Source organism: Delphinus delphis, chromosome 10 (assembly GCF_949987515.2).
Source record: "Delphinus delphis chromosome 10, mDelDel1.2, whole genome shotgun sequence".
Lineage (NCBI taxonomy): Eukaryota > Metazoa > Chordata > Mammalia > Artiodactyla > Delphinidae > Delphinus > Delphinus delphis.
In genome coordinates this window covers 33,134,378-33,159,832 of record NC_082692.2, presented here as the reverse complement: position 1 = coordinate 33,159,832, position 25,455 = coordinate 33,134,378, and the positions used below count along the sequence as shown (strand labels likewise).

At 45.2% G+C, this 25,455-nt stretch overlaps 1 protein-coding gene across 1 annotated transcript in view; it reads right to left on the bottom strand.

Moving 5' to 3' along the window:
* Positions 1-25,455, bottom strand: part of TRERF1 (transcriptional regulating factor 1) — a 199,383-nt gene that overhangs the window by 87,548 nt on the left and 86,380 nt on the right. The window lies entirely within an intron of this gene.

Sequence of the window (25,455 nt, the reverse complement as noted above, 5' to 3'; positions counted from 1 at the left end):
AAAGGGCTCTCACTTTACTTAGGGCCTGAGGAAGCCCCTTCCACTGGTTTTTAAAGACAGTCAATATTTACCTTCCTGTCACAGTGTCTACTTTCTAAGAATTCCAGAAGGCTGTGTTCTGGCCTTTAAGATCCAGGTCATGCTGGAAAAATACTTCCAGTTGGGTGAGAAGAGGATCTTCCATGGAGCACCCGGCTCAGTGATGCCACAGAGCATTTGGCACATCTTTGTGCCAACCTGAGAGCAAAGGACAGGAAACTGGTCTGCTTTTATGGATCTGGACCTCTGTCGCGTTTCCAACAAAGATATACACATAGAAAGAGAGCGTCCCTGATGTTCCAGGGACTGCTGGAAGGCAAATGAACCAATCCTTGCCCCCAAGGAGATCCTAGTAAGAGATGGGCTTAGAGGTTCACGTAAAAGTCAGGTGTGCGAGCGGCAAAATGAACCGAGCTCTCACAGCCCAGCACAGAAGCGCGCACTCATCGCTTAGGGGCTTGTTCCTTAATAGTAATCAATCGTTCGTTGGCTGGTGTTAACTCAGATGGGTCCTGACTCAAATCATCAGCAAAGGAAAATGTGTCAATTTTCACAAGCTTATTTCACGTCTTGCTTTTATCATCCTTGGTTGGGGTCCTTATAAACTGGGGAGCGAGGTTCAGGCAATATTTTGGGGTGTTCACGACTGCAGTCAAGGTTTAAGGTCTTACTTACATGAGTAAGTTATCATCCTCCTCCTGAGAAGTGAATGGGACGCCCGAGGGGATGTTTTTCGAAGGTCCTGTAACGTGGTTCTGTCAGGCACCCAACTCCTTCCCTGATGCTGCTCACGTGGCCTGACACAAACCTGCAGCAGCCACGTCAGAGCCAGCAGCTCCCTCCACCCTGTGGAGCTCGATAAAGGTTCTCCTCGCCCGAGAACGGACCTGAGTCCCTGGGCAAGGATGCAGGGTTCCCACCACTGTTAAGTACAAGTACACCCCCATTCCAACTGGCACAAGGGATGGAAAAAAATCACAAGATCCAAAGGGGGCCCTGCTACTGACTTTAGCCTCCATGGGAGGAAAATATAAGAGCCTCCAAGGGCCACATGGGCCCCTCCAGTGCTTACTTAACGTGAGGAGGAAATTGCCCCACAGACACCCACCAACGGATGCAGAGACACGGAGGCCAAGGGCAGTGACGAATCCCAACGGCCACATCCGACCACCTCCGGGCCATAAGGAAATGGAGTATTTCAAGGATACAGCGAAGATATTTTTTCTTTGGGGTCGGTAGTCCTAGATGGGCTTTCAGCTGGGACCACTAAAAAGATAAACAAAACAAAACAACTATACAGACACATGTAGCTCAAAGAGATGTGTGTGTGCGTGTCTGTGTGTGTGCGTGCACTCAAAGGGGTGTATACACACACATACATATGAACGTGTGTGTGATACACAAGCCAAGAAGCCCCGAAGGCATAAATGTGGAAATCTAAAAATATAACGAAGAAAACTTCGGAAAAGCAAGTGGAACCCAACGATTTGAAGGTGGTTGAGTCATGGGGGGTTACAGCAAGCCTCAGACAGAGAGCCCAGGAGACCTGGTGGCAGCAATCACTTAGCACACTCATTCCTTCCAGAACAGTGATCTCAGCAACTTCCACCATTACTACCCCCTTTCAACTTTTAAAGCAGCTCAAGTCCCAACTCTAATATTCTCAACAATTATATTATCTAACGATATTATACAGGCCCATCTCATGCATCACCTCTCATTTCAAAAAAGAACTGCTTGGATGGGCCAAGTCATGGTGACATCTTGACCTGGTTAGAAAAAACGTCTCTTTGGGAATGAATCCTGTGCAGCAAATCCTCTAGCTAGGCCCAAGCATTTAGAGTGGTCACTCTCTGTGCTAAAAATCGCTGGCTCTGCGCTGGCAGCAGGACAGACCTGAGACGGGCCAGTGAAGAAGGTCACGGCTCTGATAATGGCCTCAACTCCCTCACAGGAAAAGAGATTAAACCCTGAAACCCCACCCAGATAAGGGCCACCACATACCACAGGCCCAGCGGCACCGGAACCAAAAAGGTAAAATGGGAGGGCGGGAGCACTCCCTCTGATATCTCAAAGCTGTGAGTGATCGATCCGGCCGTGGTAGCTGCACGGCATCAAGACACCCCATGTGTGCCTGAGTGACACATCGTGGGGGACAGGAATGGGCACGGGGGTTTCAGCCTGATAGAAGTCAGCGAGATGCTTCCACCTCTGGAGTCCTAACATCCGTAATGATGTGACTCTGACATGTCAGTGTCGGGACTGACCTTGCTGTATTGTTATTAGGCTACATGGCTCACAGGCCATGGAAATGACTACAACTGCTGTGCCTTCTGCATAGCCAAACCAAGCATTTATGGGATCAGTTGGGAGGATTAAAAGCAGAGAGGACAGGACTGGATAGGGTGGAGGGGGGGGGCACCAGGATTCAGAACTCTTGGCTCACCTGGAAGTGGGAGCCCAGAGCCCAGAAGCCCTGCTCCCAAGCGCTGGGGCCAGCACCAAGTCGATACTCCTTGATTCTACCAGGAGCTCGAGGTAGGGCAGCCCCCTGCTCACAAGTCACAGGCATGGGGAACAGCAATGATAACAGCCAACAACTCAATAGCATTTGCAGTATACCAGGCACTCCTAGGTGCTTTACAGGTACTGACTCAATTCTCACCACAGCTCTACTGTGTCCATATTATTCTGCCCATTTTACAGATGAGGAAACTGAGGCACTAAGCGTTTAAGCAAGCAGATTTGAACCCAGGAAATGTGGCTCCAGAGCCTGCGCTCACCAGGGATAGCCAGGGTCTGTGCTTCCACACAGCTCTGGATTAAACAGTCAACATGCGTGTGCATGGGGAATGACATTTATCGAATGCCGGCGAGCGTGAGTGCCATCCTGAGGCACTTTCACATGCTTGAACTCTGGGATTCTCTCTCCTCCACTCTCCTCCCCAACTTCCCTGCAAGCCTGGTTACCACCTGATCCAACTCCAACTCAACCATCACTTCCTCAAGGAAACTCTGGCTCCCTCTCCACTAGGTTATTCATTGACAAGACTCCCTCTACTAAATCTTTTATCGCTGTCCACGGCTCCACATTATTTGGTTGTCTGTTTACTTAACGAAGGCTTCTCTCCCTGGCTAGACTCTAAGCCAACGCTGTCCAGTAGAACTTTCTGCAACAGTGGAAATATTTAGTATTTGTGCTGTCCAATGCGGTAGCCGTAGCTATGTGCGGCTGTTGAGCATTTGAAATCTGGTTGAGGGCTGAGATCCCTGCTTCCTGGACCCGCATCATCATCATCACCTGGCAGCTAAGAAGAAGTGCAGACACTTTGCTGCACAGCAGAAACTAACACAACATTGCAAGGCAACGATACTCCAATAAAACTTAATTAAATAAATTTTCCACTCCCCCCCCGCCCCCAAAAAAGAAGTACATGGGCTTCCCTGGTGGCGCAGTGGTTGAGAGTCTGCCTGCTGATACAGGGGACATGGGTTCGTGCCCCGGTCCGGGAAGATCCCACATGCCGCGGAGTGGCTGGGCCCGTGAGCCATGGCCGCTGAGCCTGCGCGTCCGGAGCCTGTGCTCCGCAACGGGAGAGGCCAGGGCAGTGAGAGGCCCGCGTACCGCAAAAAAAAAAAAAAAAAAAAAAGAAGTACAGTCTCAGGCCCCACCCCAGACCTCCGGAATCAGAATCTGCCCTTTAACAAGAACCCCAGGTGATTCATGTGCACGTGAAAGTTTGAGAGGCCCTGCTCTAGAGTACTAGAGGGAGAGCGAGAAGTTGCATTTAAACCAGCCGACTTCCATTTTTTTGATCAAAGGCACCTGACTCACTGTTATGGGTGAGCGGCAGGCCCCTCAACAATAACCAAATGACCAAAAGCAGCAAGAGCCACAGATCAGAGAGCTGGCCTCTACTGAGCACCGTGGGGAAAGAAGCGCCACCACATGGCACCCATACAGGAAAGAGGAAAGAAACTGGGCAGTGCGGGGCAGGGGAGCCAGTGCTCTGACAAGACGGGGATTCTGTGAGGCAATGAGAAAAACAGATCTGGGCCACAGGGATGTGAATAGAGGGTGCAGCCATGCACACACGTGTGCACACATGCACAGAGGTGTGGAATTCAAAATGGTGCTGAAGGGGTATCAGTCTTTGAGCTACTAACAGAAGCTCAGTGTCCTAAGTTAGATGCATCTATTCATTAAAATGGAATTTACAAAGAAATTAGCAAGCTCCACGGTTAACCTTTGAAAAGCAGCTCTCTTGCTTCTGAGAATCATGGGCTGGAAACTGGAGCAAAGGTAGATCTACAACGGTGCCACCTTGCCTCCTCCCTCCCTATGCTCCATTCCCGCCTAGCAGGACTTCAGACGGCTTTCCCTGAATCCAGCCTGCAGTGCTGCACACACACTTTGGTGGTGATCAGCCTCGTTGCTGGAATGGGACCTACAAGATGCCCTTCCACACCATAACACGCTTGTACTGTACTACCATTCACATGTAGGAAACTCCTAGCAGCATCTGTTTTTTCTGTGGTGATGATTCAACATATATTTGTTTTTATTTTTATTTGTTCACAGTTGGTCTATGCCCAACGGCTGGCTGGATAACTCTCCAGCCATTCCTAACCCCTCTTGCCCACCTCTACTCCCAAGGCTGGAAAAGCTTACTAATCCCTTCAAGCCTCCCTTGCAGCTTTGGGGCAACCACATCTTACTCCCAAGACTGACAAGACAAGAAGCCAAAACACTAAGGAGGGCAAAGCAGAGAAACTGAAAACACTCCTGTCCTTGACGTCATTGTGGAACTGCCAGATCAACACCAGACAACCACTGTGTTCACCCCAACTTCTTGTTTTATGAGAGGATGTGTTACTCAGACCACGATTCATTTGCTTTTCTGTTACTCATAGCCAAAAGCATGCCTGTGGTCTTTTCCTATCCCCGACTCCTCTCCCCCCCAAATGCTTCACCTCTTTGCCCACTTACTATTTCCATCTAGTTTTTGCACCAGCCTCCAGACTGCTCCATTTTCCCTTATTCTTTTCCTATTCACATCCTCCACTCCCAGCCCATAATATAACAGGCTCAGATGCCCAACCTCCATTTCTGAAAGGTCAAGTCTGAATGTCCAGTCGTTGGTCCTCATGCAGCAACCTCTTCTGATCTCTGGCAACTTTAGCCTAGCTACAAATTTTACCCAAACCTGAAAGAACAATGAGCAAATTCCATTATCATGTTCCTTTACTTCTTGGGTTACTGTTATGAGCTAATAAAGGTATGTAAGGATATTTCTCAAGTGCATTTATATTGAACAGATCTTGAATTTCGTAACAGGTATGCAGACTCAGCCAGCTCATCCAGGCTGACACACCAAGACAGAAGGCCTTGAATAAGGAACATCTGAGAGCAGATGTGTAAACAGAAACACAACGTATGAACTAGCCCAGTGCTCTTCCTAACACACACTGATGTCATCTGGACGCTACTTGGCTGGGCCCTGCAGCCTCCCTCCAGCACTTATCTGGATATGTGATTAGGAAAAATATATTTTAATTTTGATTAAGCTTAAGATTTCCATCTTTCAGTTTACTACTTAATGCACATTCAAACCGACATGTTTTCTGCAACTATGGACACGCCTCAGCCTCCTTCAGGTGGCGAAGCGCTGAAAGGCAGGAACCGGGTCCAAATGGCACTGCGTCCTTCCACGCTGCACCCACCCGGGGCCAGGTCTGATCCCATCCCCCAAAACAACAGCAACCAAGTCAGAATTAGAAATTCTATGGCAGTTGCCAGTCACAACCAGACAGCCATTTCTTACCTGTACCTGCTACAGAAATGAGTCACAGTTTCAGGGCTCCCTCATCTCAAGAATGATTCACAATTTTTTGTGACTCAGACACACCACCCCATTCCTGCTCTAGTTCATCAGGAGTGTGGAGTGAAAACTTCAAGGGATGGACAAGTACCCCAAGAGTAACCTGGGTGGGGGGCAGGCAGGCAGACCAGAGAGGGATGGGGGTTCACCAGGGTCATCACACAAGGTTGAGCATATTCTCCAACTGCAATGCTTGATCTGCCCAAACAGGAATCTTGCTGTCACGTTCAGATGTATTCATCAGCACGCAGACTGATCTATTTGTTCTTTTACAGCGGGTATTTTCCCCCTTCCTTAGCTTTGTTTCTTCTTCACATACCACACAAAAAGCTTCATAGGGGTCACCTTTCCCCAGCCATGAATATGAGCAAGAAAGAAAACTCTCTTATCAGATCACATTAAATTAACATTTTGAAGATTCTTCTGAAATGATCAATTTCTTTCTGGAACTTTCTCTGACGAGTACATCACTCTGTCATAACAGAGCCAGCTGACTGGTGTTTAAAGCAGAATCTTTATGCACTGAGCACTTGCCTATGGGTGCTGGGAAATTGCTCAGAACCGATCACCCCAAGGCCCCTGTGGGTTCTAAGGTGCTGAGGGCCCATGGGCGGTGACTGGCTCCCAAGGAGTACCCCGCTTGTGTGCAGGAGTGAGCCCAGCCCGGTGGCTTCCCATCACATCCTTCCAGATTTGGCTACGGGACTTTCATGACCCCAAATCATTTACCAGCAGAGCAGGGGGTGGAAAGAACAAGAGGCTTTATAGATAGAAAGCTCTGGGCATGAACCCAGCTTTGTGTGACCCCAGGCATCTTACTTAACTTCTCCAAGCCTCATTTTCTCATCTGTAAGTTAACACCTGCCCTGCAGGGCTGTTTTAAGAAACACAAAGAGTGCGGGAAGTTTCTGGCCCAGCGGGGATGCTCAACACTCCTCGATTACCAATAATTTTCCTCCTTATCACCATAGCGAGGATACTCCAGAAACACACTCACTCACCTATGTGATGCAGAATCACTTAAGCGCAGGTACTGCCTGGTCTGTGTGTGTAGCCGGTCAGGGTTTTCATTCTCTGGCACGTCCGTGGGTCTGCCTCAGATTCTAAGGCCCCAGGGATGGGAGCGGAGTGAGGGCAGGGCAAGGTCTGGATAACGTAGCAGAAGAAGGCACGTTCCCTTCGGAGATGAGGTGCCTGTTACTCTTCTGGGAGATGTGGTTTACCATCACAATTCAGTGGGTTAGCCAGCTATCTGAATGATGCAGAGGCCCCAGCTCTAACCCTGACTCAGCTACTTCTTCCAAAGCCATGGAGCCCACACCCCTTCCACAGCCAGCTGTTTGATGAATAAAATGATCACCAGTCACAAAAAGCAAGTTACCACAACCTCCCGGCACTACCAGAAGCAAATGAAACATCTGTTCCTCAATCCATCTTGGACGTAATGGGGATAGGAGTTTCGACTTTATTTGTAGCAAGGATGGCACTGAAGTGTTCAATATCAATTCACATGCCAACACCCCTCTTTCCTGCAACCCCAGGCTTTCGTAATTATTAGTGGAGCCATCTGCTCAGACAAATGAAATGTGCAATCTCCTGTACATATAATTAGTGAAGTCATTTTAATTAATTAAACAAATTAATTAATTGCAAGGAGAGTGCAACCATATCTTAGGAACTGCATCCAACTCATTTATTCTGCATGTGTCTAGTGGGCTCCTACTGAGGGCAGAGCCCCACACTCGTGCTCTGAGAAGATGAAGATGCTCCTGGCATCTTCACCATCAGTAGAGATGGAACCCAATATGTAGTCGCCGATGACCATCCATTCTGCTGAGGGTGACCAATTCATCCTGGTTTTACTGGGATTGTCTTGGAGTCAAAGTTCAGGTCGGGAGAACCCCGCTGATCCCAAACAAACCAGGTCATCCTGCTTCTACTTGACCTGAGTCCAAGTTCATCACTGGACACTTACCACTGGAAAGACAATGGCTAATATTGGGCATCCTACAACATGGCCCCCTGCCATAGCAGACACTGCTAATCGATTAACGAGCTCCTACTTGCTTCCAGACTGAGCCAGCTGCAAAGCCATCTCACCTTTGCTCCAGGCAGCCACTATTAATCACCCTGAATAGGAGGGTCAGAAAATTAATTTTCCATCTATGCCCTAGAATCATAGAAGCTCTAGGCTAGCAAAGACTTTTGAAGTCTAGTAATCACTCATCCAGAACTTAAATCCCCTCTAGAGTATCCTCCACAAGTAACCAGCCAGTCTCTCCTTATATACTTCTAATGACGGGGAACTCACTACCTCTTAAAGCAACTCTTCCTATCTTCAATAGTTTTGGCTGCCAAACTCCTTCCTTAAATTACTAAAGTGTCTCTCTTATCAGTCTCTTTTTGGGGACCACATTATGGTGCTTCAAATAATGAAACACAGTTACTAAATTCCTCCCAAGTCTTCCCTTTTCCAGGCCCAATTTCCTTATATGTTACTCACATGACTTGGTTTAAAGCTGGAGTGCTGTCCCAGTCTTACAACAACCCACCTAAGCCCCTCTTGGGGTGTGGTACCCAAGGATGCCCCCCATGCCAGTTACCTTGCTCCTGGCAGATTCTCTACTCTGCTATAGCACCTGGCAGCTCCACCAGGCACTGGCTCATACCAACACCCTGACGCCATTTCTGAACGTGCTACTGTTGAGCCACAGCTCCATCCATCTGCCACAGGACTTCCCGGGAGCTTAGCAGTCCCGCGACAGGAGAAACCCCATGAGATGGTAAGAAAATATCGTATAAATTACCGACTGCCAATTTCCCGGTTACAAACAACTTGCTCTAAAGGTCTGCTTAAAAGTAATTGTTCAGAATCTTGACAGCATGTAGCCACAGAAACCATATTTTAAATGATGGTTAGACTCCCAGGCCAGCCCACAAAAGCCTTCTGAACTCATAATGTACCTGCAGCATAAAACTAACAGTGCTATTTTAACTCCACGCAGCCACCATTTACATTATGGTTTCCACGGTAACACACTCTGCGCTCCATTTCAGAGAACCAGACACAAAGTAAACCTGGTGCTGCATTTACTCTAGGTTGTCCCTGTGGGTGGCGGGGTGGATGGGGGTGTTGACCTCAGGGGAGAAATGACCCTAGTCACTGGCACCCCAGCTCCGTTCAGACCCACAGGTCCTTTAAAGTGTGTGGTCCTAAAGGTCCAAGGGCCTGCACACATGAAGGCCTGCCAGGACCAGGTGAGCTGTGAGGCTGCTGCCCGGAGGCCATCGGGAAGGAGGCCAGTGATCATGGTTATGGGGGGGTTTGGTTGTGTTTGTGGTGCTGGTGCTTTTCAACCATCTCCCACAGACCCAAGAACGGGGATGGTTCTCAAAATCAGAAATTTAAAACTAGCAAAGTCACTAATGATCGCGTCCCCCTCTAAGTCCTAAGAGGGATAGTTACAAGCTGGTGTTTACGGCGATTGGAGGGGAGGGAGAAGAAGATGCATTGACACCGAATGGACAGCAGTGGGGATGCCGAGCAGAGCTCCTGAGTCTCAGTTCTTCCTTGTGGAAGTTCCACACCCTTCCTTCTTTCCGCCTTGACCAACCAGGCCACCCTCCCTCCCCGCCCCCGGCGACCCCGAGAGCTGCTTCTCTTCTGAGGAGACTATGCAGCAATCAGGAAGGTAGTGGCCATGTCTCTGGGGCATCCGCCTGAAACAGGAGCAGCTGCACCCACCTGGAGGAGGGCAGGTGTTTGCATGGACAGAGCTGGGCCTGGACCTGGAGACCCCGCCACCCACTAGTGCCCTGGACTTGCTAACTACGGAGGCCAACCTCCTCCAGCCTCAGCTTCCTCATCTCTACACTGAGCACAGTGTCCTCCTCGCAGGACTGTCGCGACTAATAAATGAAAGGCAATAATAATAACAACTGAACTATTTGGTAATAGGTCTTCCCAGCACTGCTCTCTATGCACTTGGATGAACTCATTTAAACTGTACGAGAACCCTATTATTTCACAAAGGAGGAAACTGAGGCCCAGAGAGGGTGGGTTATGTGCCCCAAGTTGGGCAGCTAATAAGCAGCAGGACCAGGATAATAGATAAAAAGCTGCTTTGAAACTCTGTCATGTTACCTAAACAGTGGTCATTCTTATCATTAATGACCGGCACAGGGCCCTGCCTGAATGCCCAAGTCTGGATTTTCCACCACAGGGGACCTGAGTGTGTCCTGCCCTGAGCTCCCAAGGCTCAGCTGGTGTCTCCTCCAGCCCCAACTATGGACCTCACCCTGGCAGCCTCTCAGTAGTGCACGCTGTTCGCTAAACATTATAGCCCCCGTGCTGGTTCAAAGGCCTCCCCCTCACCTGACCACCCTGTTTAAAACCGTGAAATGCACCTTACCCCCCTCACTCCCTCTCACCTTCCTTATCTCATTTTTTCCCATAGCACTTATCGCCTACTAACCTACTACATATCGTATTTATTTATTGCTGGTCTCCCCAACAAGACCATAGGTTCCAGGAGGGCAAGGAATTTGATCTCTTTTGTTCCACGCGTTACCCCCAGCACTGAGAACAGTGCTAGACATGCGGGCAGGCACTCGGTAAGTATCTGCTGAATGAATGACAAATTCATCTTTATTGACATAGCAAAAATGTCCATAACATCTTGTTAAGCAAAAGAGAGCAGGCCCCTAAATTTTATATAAAACGATCCCACCGGGGCTCCCCTGGTGGCAGAGTGGTTGAGGGTCCGCCTGCCGATGCAGGAGACACGGGTTCGTGCCCCGGTCTGGGAAGATCCCACATGCCGCGAAGCGGCTGGGCCCGTGAGCCATGGCCACTAAGCCTGCACGTCCGGAACCTGTGCTCCGCAACGGGAGAGGCCAGGGCAGTGAGAGGCCCACGTACCGCAAAAAAAACAACAAAACAAAACAAAAAAACCCGATCCCACCTCTGTAAATATATCATGTGTGTGTCTGAGTACATGTGTGAAGACAGAGAAAAAAAATCTAGAAAGATACACATGAAAATGTTCATTGTGACTGTTTCTAAGGAGTAGGAGTAAAAACAGTTTTAACTTCCTTCCAAATGTTTTACAAAGACCATGCATTATTCCTATATGTTTCTAAACCTATTTATAGTTGAAAACGAACACACTTGTGTTGCAGCAGAAGCATGCAACTAGTTATTAGCGACTGAAGCAGGAGGTCAGGACTGGTGGCAGCACAGAGTACCCACCTCCCAGATGGTGGGCCACACAGCATCCCCACTTATCCATCAGCAACGCCGGAAGAAATCACAGGATTAGGTCGACAGGGTCTGGCACTCAGCAGCCCCTCCTTCAGAACTCCTCCCAGATCCAACCCCACTTTCCTGCCTCCCTGGAGCAGTCTCAGAATTGTTTAATCCTGTGATCATTTGTAAATTACACCTGAAGGTTCCAGAACATGTAAAGCAAATCTAAGACATCAAGTGAGGTATTTTGCAACAAAAAAATTCACTTCGCAGTTAAAAAAAAAAAAAAAAAAAAGCCTCATTCTCTCATGCCTGTGTTAAAGAGGAAGTCAGGAGGGCTGAATTCCACCCAAGACGCTGGGCCTGGCTCGGGCACAGCCTCCGACGTGTTCTGCATACAGGGGCTCACAGGACACCCACCCACGGACTCACACGCTCCGTCACACACAAATCACCGAGGCACTGACCACAACGACACGTGCAAAGTGAGGGCCAGCTGTGGGCCCGCCGCAAGGCCAGGTGCTGTGAGGTGGAAGGAAAGGCAACCTAAGATGAGACGTCTGCCTTCAAGGAAGGGCTAACACACGAGAAAGGCGGAAGAAAACAATCACCCTTAATGGAGCGGCACTTACTAGCCGAGTAGTAAGAGTTCTGAGAACAAAGCGGTAAGTGCGGGAAAGGAGGCTTCGGGGAAGAGGGCAGGCTGCACCCAGGCCTCGCTGAGAGCCGGGCCGTGGTGCGCCCACAAGAGAGGGGCTGAGGGCTGAGGCTGGGCCGAGGCAGGTGGGCCTCAGTGCCCGCCACACGCCCTGCCGCCTCCCCTGCCCTGACTTGCACGCAGAGCCTGCTGCTCTGAGCGCCGCATGTGTGCGGAGAGCCGCCCCCAGAGAGGGCACACGCTCCCCGAGCTAGATGAGTTTTGCCTTGAAGTGACAGAAGCTTTCACAGCTCGGTTGATTTCAGGAGGCAAGTGGAGCCAGAGAGGAAGAGAAGGCAACACTTGCAGCTGTGTCCTGAGCCAGGGACTCTGGTCAACCCACAGTGATTCAGAAAACGGTCTGAAAGGCCTCTGAGATGCAGGCAAGTCTCATGGCTTAGCTTGAAAGAGCTGGGGTAGAAATAGCAGAGGTGGAAAGACAGAAAGAAAGGAGGAAAAAGGCCAAAGCAAGAACCTCAAAAAGGGAAAAGAAATCAAGAGAGCTGGCCAGGGTAGGGAAGGGAGCAAGTGGCATCTAAAGAGACCATCTGTCCTGGTTTGCCAAGGATGGAGGGGTGGCCCAGGACTCAGGACTTCCTGGACGAACACCAGGACAGCCCCAGGCAAACCGGGACGAGTTGGTCAGCCCAGTGGTAGCATGTCACTCGGGGATGCTAAGGGGTTGCTGACCCCTTGGTGCTCTCCCTCCCTCCTTCGTGGACCTGTCACTGCCCACTGGCACCCCCAGGGCAATGGGAAGGATAAGGAGGTCAACATACGGACGTGACCATGTGCCTCTCCTTCTAGCTTGAGTCCTCTCATCTCAACCATGCAAATGTCTGAAAGGGTTCAGGCAGCAGAGAAAATTCTTTACTGTTGTTGTTAAAATAACACCTAGAATCACAGCCACTATCCTTTACTCAACTGTTTCTCAGGCATTGGGCTCACCAGCTGCCCAGCTGGGAGAAGACATGGCGCTCCGCCCTTAGGGAAATGCCACATCTGTACACGGAAATCAGAAGCAGCAGAGGGGCTGTCACACCCAGCTCCTGAACGCACCCCTGTCCAGTCTCCATCTCCCTCTGCCCTCTCAGAGCTTCATTTCCCATCTGCCTCTCCCCAAGGCAGGTCCTGAGGGGGTGAAATCCACTCACTCAACAAGGACTTACTGAGCATTTACTGTGTGACAGACACTGTTCGGGACCGTGGAGAACACAAAGACGTTACGGTTCAGTGGTGGGGGGCAGGGTGGGGCTGGTGTAGAGAAGGGGAGAATCATTCAATAGTCGACACTTAGCCACACTGCCCTTAACAGATGCCAGGAACCGTACTGGGGGAATAGAGACAAGTAACCAGACAACTGCAAAACCATTCTAAGTGCAATGATGGGGATGTGGGGACACCTACCCCAGTTACTGAACCAAATACCAACCCACCTCACTTTAGCCTGGAGGTAAGTGCTATGGAGAAGGAAGGGAGGGAGGGAGGGGGGAGGAAGGGAGGGAGTGGGAGTGAGGGGGGAGGGAGGGAAGGGGGAGGAAGAAGGAAAAGAAAGGAAAGAAAAGAAAGGAAGGGAGGGAGGGAGGGAGGGGGAGGAAGAAGGAAAAGAAAGGAAAGAAAGAAAAGAAAGGAAGGAAGGAAGTGGGGAAGGAGGGGGGAGGGGGAGGGAGGGAGGGGGAGCGAGGGGGGAGGGAGGGAAGGGGGAGGAAGAAGGAAAAGAAAGCAAAGAAAGGAAGGAAGGAAGGGAGGGAGGGAGGGAGGGGGAGGGAGGAAGGGAAGGGGGGAGGAAGAAAGGAAAGAAAGGAAAGAAAGGAAGGAAGGAGGGGAGAAAAGAAGGAAGGAAAAGTAAGGATAAAAGAAGAAAGGAAGGAAGATAGGGCGGGAAGACGAAGCACTGACCTGAAAGAGCGAATCAAATGATTCAGGAGATAAAACCATACATAAGACACAATTAGTGTACCACAGGATACAGGGCAAAGTGCTAACCTGGAATACAGACTTTCAGCACAAAGAGACACAGAGCTGGAGAAAGTCCACAGCTTCCCAGAGGAAGTACAAGTAAAACCTGAGATGAAAAACTGATGAGGGAGAGTTTGCCAGGCAGAGAGAAGACAATAGGCACTTGTGATTTTTCCCAAAACATGAAAAAGCAAGTGTATGGTCGTTACTCAAAATGTTTCAAAATGGCACACCTACTCACAGGTCTCTGGTTTAAGTACTTGGGGACCTTGCCAATGGTGACTTCCACAAATGTAAGTTACATTTAAGTGGAAAGACAGGCATCAGATCTAATTTCAGCCGTCCGGGCTACGGAGGCAGGGGGTCGAAACATACTTAATTTTGTAATGCAGATCCATGTGCACGCTCCTACACACACACACCCCTCAGCCCCTCTCTGTACGTCTATCCTCAAGGGATCCAAACTCCATCTTTCTGTTAGAAGAACTCCATAATTCAGGGAAAGGAAAACTGAATTATTAGGGACCATCTACAAATTAATAACTGGGAATCGACCACATTGTTGGTTTGCTGTGATGATATTCACACAGTATGAATAGAAAGGCCACGTGTGGTCTGATGGTGCAGTGGTTGGTCAATAAGAAGTTAACAACTATTGACTGACTGTCTATTTAATGAAGAGCCCTGAGTTGGTATGGGGGGGCGGGGGCGGTGAGGAGGAGACCGTGCACGGGATCAGTAGGACGAAGGCAGGATACAGTGAAAACAAATGGAAGACTCATAAGACACTGAGCCTGGTCCTAGCTCCACCACTGACAAGGCCCTGGGTGAGTTGATCCCACGGTGGACTTCACTTCCTCATCCGCAAACAGGTACTACCGACCTACTTCTCATTTACTGAAGTGAGAAAACGTAAGCCTGAATGCTGGGAAAAGCAGAAGTCTATGCCTCTATAGTGTCGTGGGATTTGGAGGTGCCTCCCCAGCTTCCCTACCCTACTTTCCCAACAGTCCCCTGAGTCCCCCAGGCAGTCATCCATCCCATCCCCTCCACAAGGTACTGGTTCAGGAAAGCACAGGATCTAAGTCGAGCCAACCGGGGGCAACTAGACTCAATGACAAGCCTTTGGCTGACCCATCAAGGAAGCTTTTTCTCCCACTGGATGAGAACGGGAGCCTGGGCTGACATCTTGGGGGCAGAAGGGGAGGTCATGCCTGAGAAAGGAACTAGCAATGAAGGAGAGAAACTGTGTCTGAGGCACCTCATTTGAGCCTTTGAGAAAGCCTCACCTGACGCCAGGATGGGCACTCCATCACATCAGCCAATGCATCTTCTGGTTTTGCTTAAACCAGTTTGGACTGGCTTTCAGTTAATCTGTCACCTAACTGACATAAAATGAGAGAAAATATGGCTAATGAATGTTATAAACCTCTCTAGTCCCTCACCAAATCCATAAACTACCCAGGGATTCGCTTCCTACCTAGTGTCCTCTGTCCTCCTGAGGGGGTGAACACATTAGGGGGGTCACTCAAGGAACAAAAAGAAGAAAGGCAATCATAAGCAGTTGAGTCTTCAGTGATTACTGGGCCTGCCTTTGTTTGCTTCCTGTCCTCTGAGACCAGTGAGGGTCCTAGTGATGGAAGAGATAGAAGGGGGAAAAAACCCCTCCATGATAAGCTGAAGAATCAGTTTCCATCTCAGCTCTACTTTTGCAGGCTTCTTCCAGATGTTTACTTATTCTCTTTCATGGTAACCACTGAAGAGCCCAGAGGAACAATACAGGTATCCCACTGATTTATTTTATATCTTAAAAAATTACACAGGGCCTGCAGTACTGAGCTCATGTTCAGATTAAGTTTGCTGGAAATCTAATTTGGGATGAGTAATTTAATTTAGCTACTACAATTAAAAGTGGCGCAGTATTTGTGTTTTAGAGGAAAACCGTATTAGATTCATGTAATCTTATTAGGTGAATATCACATTTAGATCACATTATATCTGGAACAGACATATACTGAATTGATTTCTTTCATAAATCACTCGAAAGACCAAAAGAGACTAACCTTCTCCCCGGTCCCCGCCCACCCACCTGACACAGGTCAGAGCAGGTGGTAAATGTAAAAGAGGCCTCGTGGAGAACCCCGCTGCAAAGTCCTGGAATTCATGCACCCAGAACACCACCTACAACAAACTCTTGCATTTTGCAATGGAGTATACTGAGGCATTGATGGACAAGAGACTTGCACAGGGTCGCAGTCAGTGAGTGGCAGAGCTGGGACTACAGCTCAGCTCCCTGACCTCTAGTTTGGGTCCCTGCCACTCTACTACATGTGTTTTTCATAAGACCTAACATGAAAAACAGCCAGAGGGCCTCTGAGACTCCACTGCTACTCACTTAGCTAAAACCACGGAGTCGTCAGATACCATCTGACGTCTTCCTGCCTCTCCTAAGTATCCTGGGAAGATACAGAAGTAGGTCTCAGTATCTCCATGGGTGACTTAGACCAGCACCCCAAAGCCTTCTTGTCAAGTCCATTTTCTTGATGACTACTTTCAACCCCCTGACTCCCAGATAACTAAAATTCACATTAAGAACATTCAAACCATATGATGGGTCAGAAGAAAAGAATCTGCATTGCTTTTTTTAAATGGTATTAATCTCAGCAGTACTGCTAACTGGGCATATTCAGCGGGTGTGATATCACACATCAGGGTTCCAAGTATAGAGTTTAATCCAAAAAAATTAGGTTATGAAGCAAAATCGAGGCAAGGAGAAGTTAGATAAAAATATTTGTAATGTATGACAAGTTAACACATACTGCATAAAAATCTCTTATCAGTGACCGAAAAAAGATGGAACACTGCAAAATAAAAATGAAAAAGGATGCAAAGAGGCAATTCACATACACACACACAAAGATTACCAATGGCCTCATGAAAAAATGTTCAAACCTATTACTAAGCAAAGCTTTCAAATTCAAACAATGCAATACTGTTCTCAACAAATTGGCAAAAACCAAAACCCAAGTATAATGCCTAGGACAGTCAAGGGTGCTCTGAAATAAGAATCCTCAAACACCACTGACGAGAGTGTAAATTAGTCCACATCTCTGAAGGCCCATCTGGTAAGATGTATCACCAGCCTTAACACTAAGCAAGGATCTTCCCTGAGGAAATGATCAGAGGAATATTCAAAGATATACGTACAAGGGCAGTTACAGCAGAACTATTCATAATAACAAAAATCTAGAAAAACCTAACTACTATATAGAAAAATGGCAAAATGAATTATGATATTATCAATACAAGGAATAATATGTAGACATTAAAACTCATGTTTTTGAAAACTTTAAAGACACAGGGGAATGCTCACAAAATGATGCTAAAATTCAACACCCTTAATAGGATAATTCCATTTTGTAAAGAAAATATATATCACATATTTTATATGCATTATAAATGCAATATATATTTATATGTGTATAATATATACTTATATGCATTATAAATGCAAATTTATTGCACTATAAGTGCGATAAATGGCGGCAGATTCAGCTAAATATCCAACAAATATTCACACTCCTTTTCAGAGTGTAGAGATTTCACTGGAAAGTGGCTGCCCAGCCAAGGACTTCATTTCCCAGCATCCCTTGTATCCCCATGGCACCATGTTACTATTCCCACCAATGGAATACAGACAGAAGTGATGTGCAGCACCTCCAGGCTAAGGTGATTAGAAAGTGATGTGCCTTCTCCGTGCTTTCTTCCTCCATCTGCCAACTAGATGCAGAGGACCCCAAAGCCCTAGGGAATGAAAGAGCCATAAGATGGAATGAGCCTGGGCCTCTGAATCACTCATTGGAGGGCTGACCACCAATCAGGAGCACCTATGTTGGACTGAGTAAAAAATAAACCTCTACTGTGTTAAGTTATAATTTGGAGTTTTAATTGTTTCTTCAGCAAGTGTTACTCTAACTAATACACACATATAGAAAAATTACTGAAAGGTAAACTACCAAATTTAATCTGATGCACTGTACGACAAAGTATAAGGTAAATTATTTTCAAAAGTGTATTCTTTCCACCACAAACATGTCTTATTTTATAACCAATAAAAATATTAAAAAATAGGGGGCTTCCCTGGTGGTGCAGTGGTTGAAAGTCCGCCTGCCGATGCAGGGGACACGGGTTCGTGCCCCGGTCCGGGAGGATCCCACGTGCCGCAGAGCGACTGGGCCCATGAGCCATGGCTGCTGAGCCGGCATGTCTGGAGCCTGTGCTCCACAATGGGAGAGGCCACAACAGTGAGAGGTCCATGTACCGCCATAAAAAAAAAAAGAAAAAAAAAAAAGGGACTTCCCTGAAGGTCCCTCAGTTAAGACGCCATGCTTCCACTGCAGGGGACAAGGGTTCTATCCCTGGCCGGGGAACTAAGATCCTGCGTGCCATGAGGTGTGGCCCCCCAAAAAAATATATTAAAATAAAAAAGCAGACTTTAGAGGGCAATGCTATATAATGAAAACTCTCAATAAAGTATGGAATAAGGTTACAAAAATTAAAATGTAGAAAATTATAAAGGCTTAAAGAAAAGAAATCTAGATGTATAACATTTAAAAATCTACTAAAACAATTCCAGACAAATGATTGTTCAAAAATGATCCAAAGTTAAATGAAAACAAACTAGGAAATACTGCAATTTATACAATATATGAATAATTAGTAACCTTTAATATGTAAAGAGCACTTATGAAACAAGTGAGGGATACATAGAATAACTGGGGGAAAAGATATAAACACCTAGTCACAAAATAAAAAATACTAACATACACTTATAAAAAGACTTTCAAGCTCACTAATAACCAAATAAATGCAAATTAAGATCATCTTTATCCTTCTATCAGATTGGCAAATATTTAAAATATTGTGAATATAGCATTCAATGTGGCTGAAATTATGATGAAATGGAGGGAGTTCAAAATGGTATCATATTTTTAACAAATACTTTGGCATGATAGAAAAAAAAGCCTTTAAAAAAGACTTTGTCCACATATTTGTCAAAAGAAGTAAACAAGTATGCAGAATCACTTTAATGGGGAAAAAAGATGAAACAACTTAGATAAATAAATCACGGCATGTGTGTGTATATTCCCATATTAGAATAATAGACATAATTTTAAATTATGATGAATATCTAAATGTACTAAAGTACAACAATGCCCACAATATAAAAAAGCAGTATACAAAACAATACAGATAGTATAATTTCTTAATTGCTTAAAAGTATATATGTATAAGAACTTATGTTGTAAGTGCATAAGGAAAAATATAGAAGGATTTTTATCAAAATGTTGTTCTCTCCAAGGGGTGGAACTATGGGTGACTTTCATTTCCTTTTTTATACTTTTCTATATTTTATATGTTTTCAACCATGAAAATATATAAATTTTATTTCTATAATTTATTATGAAAAAAATAATAAACATATACAAAAGTAGCAAGAATTTATTTACCCATTGCCCAGTGCCTATTATCACACATGGCTGACTTTATTTCATCCATACCACTCTATGCCTCCTACCCTGGATTATTTTAATGTAAATCCTGGATATGTCATATATACATGAGACATAAGGACTTTTTATAGTTAACATACTCAGACTCTCCATTGTATTATTTTAGAGTAAATATCTGATATTTCATTTGCGGATAAATGCTTTAGCATGTATCTTTAAAACATACCCATAATAACAAATCAACATAAGTATTAGTAATTTCTTAATATCAAATATCCAGTCAGTGTCCCAATTTCCCCAATTATCTCATAAATGTCTTTTTACAGTTGGTTTATTTAAATCAGGATCCAAACAAGATTTACATTTGCACCTGGTTGGTATGTCTTTTGTCTCTTTTAAAGTTTATTATATAGTGCCCCGCCATCCTTTTCCAGGCCATTTTATTTATTGAGAAACATATGGGTCATAGGCCCAAGAACTTCCTGACTGCATCCCCATGGTGTCTTTTACCAGGTTCCTCTATTCCCTGTATTTCATTTCAACTGAGATTTAGTTTTAGTGTCTAATCAACTTCAGGTTCTATTATATTTTTTATAAGACTATTTCAAATCAACTGTATTATTTTTATAAGCAGACAAAACAATAAAGCTTAAAAAAATGTTAAAGGAACTCAAAAGAAACACCAGTCTTTCTAATTCATCCATTTTAGCAATTCATTAAAACGCAGTATCCAAAAGTTTTTTTGGAAGGCAGGCTAAACCAATGCTTTTTCACAGGAAGGATGCTCAGTGACTATTGATGGTCTGATTTATTTTCCAAACACACTGCTTTTAAAGTTTAAATCCATCTCCCCTTCTGCCTCAGTGCTGAAGTCCACCATCCTCTGAGCAATGGCACACCCTCCACTGGAAGCTTACATCATCCTATAATTGCAATTGTCTTCAATTTTCCTTTCTTTCTTTTAAAAATAATGTAATGTAAGCACATAATTGAAAATATGGAAATGAGAGAAAATGAAAGAAGGAACCACTCTTAATTTCACCCCTCTAACAGAGTCATTGTTACCTATACACTCTGTACCATCTTTATTAGAGATAATATTTTGGACCAAATTGTAATCCGTGAATACTGGTTTGAATATCCCTTTCATTAACATTAAATACATTAAAATATTTGTAGCTTATGGTAAGGGTATAAAAAAGAGCAATAATAAATATAGTGTGTCCATAGCGCAGCTTGAGGAAGAGAACTTTACTAATCCCCTACACAGCCTCTATGGCTGCTCCCTCTTCCTAGCCTCGCCTCCCGTCACTATCTTGAATCTTTGTCTATGTTCACGTAGTCTTATAGGTATTGCCACATGCACGTGGATGTCTAAAAACTGTATCATTGGTTTTGCATGCATCTGAACCTTATGTAATTGGAATCACACTGCAGCTATTCTACATCTTGCTTTTTTACTTAACGTTATGTTCCTGAGAGCCTTCTGTGTTGTCACAGCTGCTATGGTTCATTCATTTTAACAGCACAGCTAATATAGCTACATTCCACAGTAAGACTATGCCACAGTGTGTACTGCAATTTCTGCACATAAAATTATACTGTAAATATCTTGTCACAATGCTATGTATCTTCAAAATAATTATTCATTATAGTAGAGTATTATGCTGAGAGAAGAACTATTTAATTTTATAGTTACCCAACTGTTGGACATTAATGGTGTGAGTGTGTGTGAGTTTGCTTTGTAAATAATGCATCAGGGAAGCATCATTGTCTAAACAGCATATTAAATATTTTGTATTATTTCCTTCATGGAGGGATGTGGGAAGATGGTCCACAGAAGTGGTATTACTGGATCAAATAGATGAATGAATAACATGATTCTTTATTACACTGTAAAACTGTTTCATAATATTGTAATGACATCAGAATTGGGGATTATCATTAAAAACGGGTTCTTGGGGCTTCCCTGGTGGCGCAATGGTTGAGAGTCCGCCTGCCGATGCAGGGGACACGGGTTCGTGCCCCGGTCTGGGAAGATCCCACATGCTGCGGAGTGGCTGGGCCCGTAAGCCATGGCCGCTGAGCCTGCGCGTCCGGAGCCTGTGCTCCGCAACGGGAGAGGCCACAACAGTGAGAGGCCCACGTACCGCAAAAAAAAAAAAAAAAAAAAAGGGTTCTTTTGCTAATATGTTAAAATAGTACTTTACTGCTGTTTTAATCGACATATCTCTTATTACAAAATTGAACATTTTCCATATACTTGTTTAGTGTTATTAAATATAATAGTGTTATTAAATATAATGTCATTCAAGTGCTCTACCAAGGTTTTAGTACCTTTCTTTTTAATTTGTTGAGCATTTCACATAACAAAGATTAATTCCGTCATGTTACCGCAAATTTTTTCCCAGGCTATTGTTTCCCCACTGGTTTTTTACGTAAAGAAATCTTTGATTATCCTGTAACTTGATGGACTATTCTTTCCCTTTTTGAGTGTTTTTCTTTTGTTTCCAAGCAATATTCAATTCTACTGATTTCCTATGCATCTACATTTTGCACTTAATTGTTTGATTCATCTGCAATTCATTTTGATGAAGTCAAATGATTTTTTTCCAAATTGCTAGACATCAAAATTATTTATTGAATAATTTTCCTTTCCCCATTGATTTGCGATGCCTTCTTTATGATTTATTACATTATTTCTGCAAGAGTCTATTTCTGAACTGTCCTAGTTCACTTATCTACTTCCTCCTCTTCTGCCGGCCCCACAGTGTTTTAATTACAAAGGCTTCATAATGCATTTTAATATCTGGTAGGACTACATATTTTAATATCCAATAGATCTAATTCCCTTCCCCCCAAAACCATTTTCATAATTCCCCTTGAGGTTCTCATCTACTTATTTTTCCAAACAGACTTAAAACCATCTGGTGAAATTTTTAAAAATCTTGATGGGACTTTGAGAGGAATGGCATTAGACTCACGAACTAATTCCAGAAGTATCCAAATCCTGAATTTTAATCTCACCATTTAGAAATAAGGTCTTTAGTTAATCTCTTTAACTCTTCTTGGTTTACAACTAAGCAATCTGTAGTTAATGATTATTTTATTCTTTTCTTTACAGCATTTATTCTCTAAAGTTACTATTTTTATAACTTTCTGCATTGGCTTTTTGCTTTGATCTCAGTCATATGCAATCATACCTTTATGAGGCTCCAATAAAGTATAATGCCAGTGGACTGTATGAGCTCAATCTTCCTTATCAGGTTCAGGAATGGTCATTTTATATATTCCTTTTTAAGTGGTTTGTAGAAGTTAGAAGTTGAATTGATTGAATGCATTTTTTTGTTTGTTAGTTTTGTTTTGTTTTGTTTTTTGCAGTATGCGGGCCTCTCACTGTTGTGGCCTCTCCCGTTGCGGAGCACAGGCTCCAGACGCGCAGGCTCAGAGGCCATGGCTCACGGGCCTAGCCGCTCCGCAGCATGTGGGATCTTCCTGGACCGGGGCACGAACTTGTGTCCCCTGCAACGGCAGGCGGACTCCCAACCACTACGCCACCAGGGAAGCCCTGAATGCACTTTTGAAATTAATGAGATTATTACATATTTTCACTTAAACCATTTAAAATATTTCATTTGATTCATTATGTGAATCAAATGAAAATATATGTATGTGAAGCCATTCCTACATTCCAGGAATATAACCCACTTGGGGATGGTGGAACATTCACATACTCTAGTGTTGAAATCGACTCACTAGAATTTTATCTAATATTTTTACATTCCTAAGCAAGACTGGTACAGAGCCTCCCTTTGGGGACTTGCCAGACTTGTTATCAGGGTCATGTTTGCTTGAAAGTAGGATCTGGAAGTTTTCCATCTTTTTTCTAAATCCTGGAACACTTTACATAACACAGGAATCATTGGTTCTTCGAAAGGTTAAAAAAATTTTTCGAAGTCCTTTTTGTATTTTTAAATATTCCACCTGGCACCTAATGTCCATGTGGACATGACCGTGTTTGTATACATGACACTGTAAGATATTGATCTCTAATGGAATGGGGAGTAGTTTTATTGTAATTTACTGCCTTTTCTTCCCCAGCTGAAAAGGGAGTAAATGTCCAAGATGATGTAGACCTAGGAAATAACCCATTTTCCCAGGCTTTGGTTCCAAGAGCCTCCTTTTTAGAGGCCCATCAAGGAAGGTATACAAGGTGGTCAGAGAATATTGAATGTTAAACCATCCAAATTTCATTGAGGCTGACCAAATTTGGCAACCACAAATGTACCACTGACATATGGAACTAAGAAACCTAAGATCTGAAAAGACAAGGGGATCACCAGTCTACCCCAGGTCACCTCTAGTTCTGTGGTAAAGATATTCCAAATTTCTAGTCCACAGGACCATCTGTTCCAGCTATAGAACACTGCATCTCTTCCACAGCAGTAAAAGCTCCTAACTCTAAGGCTTTCTCTGCTTACTGCAAGGCTCCTAGACCAAAGACCCTGCAAGCACTTCAAGGGGACCATAAATAAAAGATTTAGCATAGCTATGGGCTGAATGTTTGTCCTCACCCCCCAAATTCATATGTTAAAGCCCTAGCCCCCAATCTGATGGTATTAGGAGGTGGGGCCTTTGGAAGTCAATTAAGTTAAAATGAGTCACAAGGGTGGAACCCCCATGATGGGATTAGTGTCCTTATAAGATGAGGAAGAGACACCAGAGCTTCCTCTCTCCACAAAGAAGAGGTCATGTGACCACACAAGATGGTGGACACCTACAAGACAAGAGAGGAGGTCTCAGCATAAAACTTACCCTGCCAGCACCTTGATCTTGGACTTCCTAGCCTCTAGAACCATGAGAAATAAATTTCTATTATTTAAGCCATCCAGTCTATGGTATTTTGTTATGGCAGCCCAAGCTAAGACGAGAGGGTTGTGGTAATGTCTGCCCAAAAGAATGCTGAGCTGTAGCTATGCAGACTGCGTAGCCTGCTGTAGAATGAGATACACCTTAGGAGAAACAAGTGGTACGGAGTTTGAACCAATTACAATTGAGCGTCTACTAGAACATGCAAGGACGGTGCCGTATGAACATATGTGACAATATAAATAGCACTCAAAGAGTGACAATGCCCAGGAATGAGGCTGTGAATAGGGCAGTAACTGCAGATGTAAGCGTGCACAGAACAATCTGCTCTTCCTTGACGAAGACACATTTCAGTTCATGTCCACATTCACAGAGGATCCATGAAACATTAGAGATCGATGAAATGTTAGGACTGTTGGTCAAGGTGATGAGTGTTAGGATAGTCTGGCAGGAAGACAGGGACCTCAAAACCCTCTTTGGCACTAGGATTCCATGATTCCATTCAGGATTTCACAAATGCAGGCAGTCTTTTTCTCCCCTCAACAAGGGCAGAGATGTTTTCACACCAGTCATGGCCTCACACAGAAGCTTAATCCCTGGCTGGAAGGCAAAACATCTTTGTGGCAAAGCCAAGCAGGAATGTGAAGTGAAGCAGAACGAGAAACATTTTATTGCTGTTTGGGTCTTCGTTGCTGTGTGCGGGCTTTCTCTAGCTGTGGTGAGCAGGGGCTACTCTTTGTTGCGGTGCGTGGGCTTCTCATTGTGGTGGCTTCTCTTGTTGAGGAGCATGGGCTCTAGGTGCACAGGCTTCAGTAGCTGTGGCATGCGGGCTCAGTATTTGTGGCTCGCAGGCTCTAGAGCGCAGGTTCAGTAGTTGTGGCGCACGGGCTTAGCTGCTCTGCGGCAGATGGGATCTTCCCAGACCAGGGCTCAAACCTGTGTCCCCTGCATTGGCAGGCGGATTCTTAACCACTGCACCACCAGGGAAGTCCCTGGTTTGGAGGTTTTTTTAATGACTTCAAAAGGCATCTTAAAAAGTCATACTCTTTTGGCAGTTCCAAGATGCAACTGCTGCTACAAGTACTAACACTTACCAGCAACTGACTGATGGACACACTGCTTTTCTCAAAAGTACCCTTTCCCTCCTGTGGCTTTTCAGACCAAACTAAGTTTTTTGTGTGTGAGTGTGTGTGTGTGTGTGTGCGCGCCCATGCACACACAGAGACATAGCACACAACTGAAAGCCAA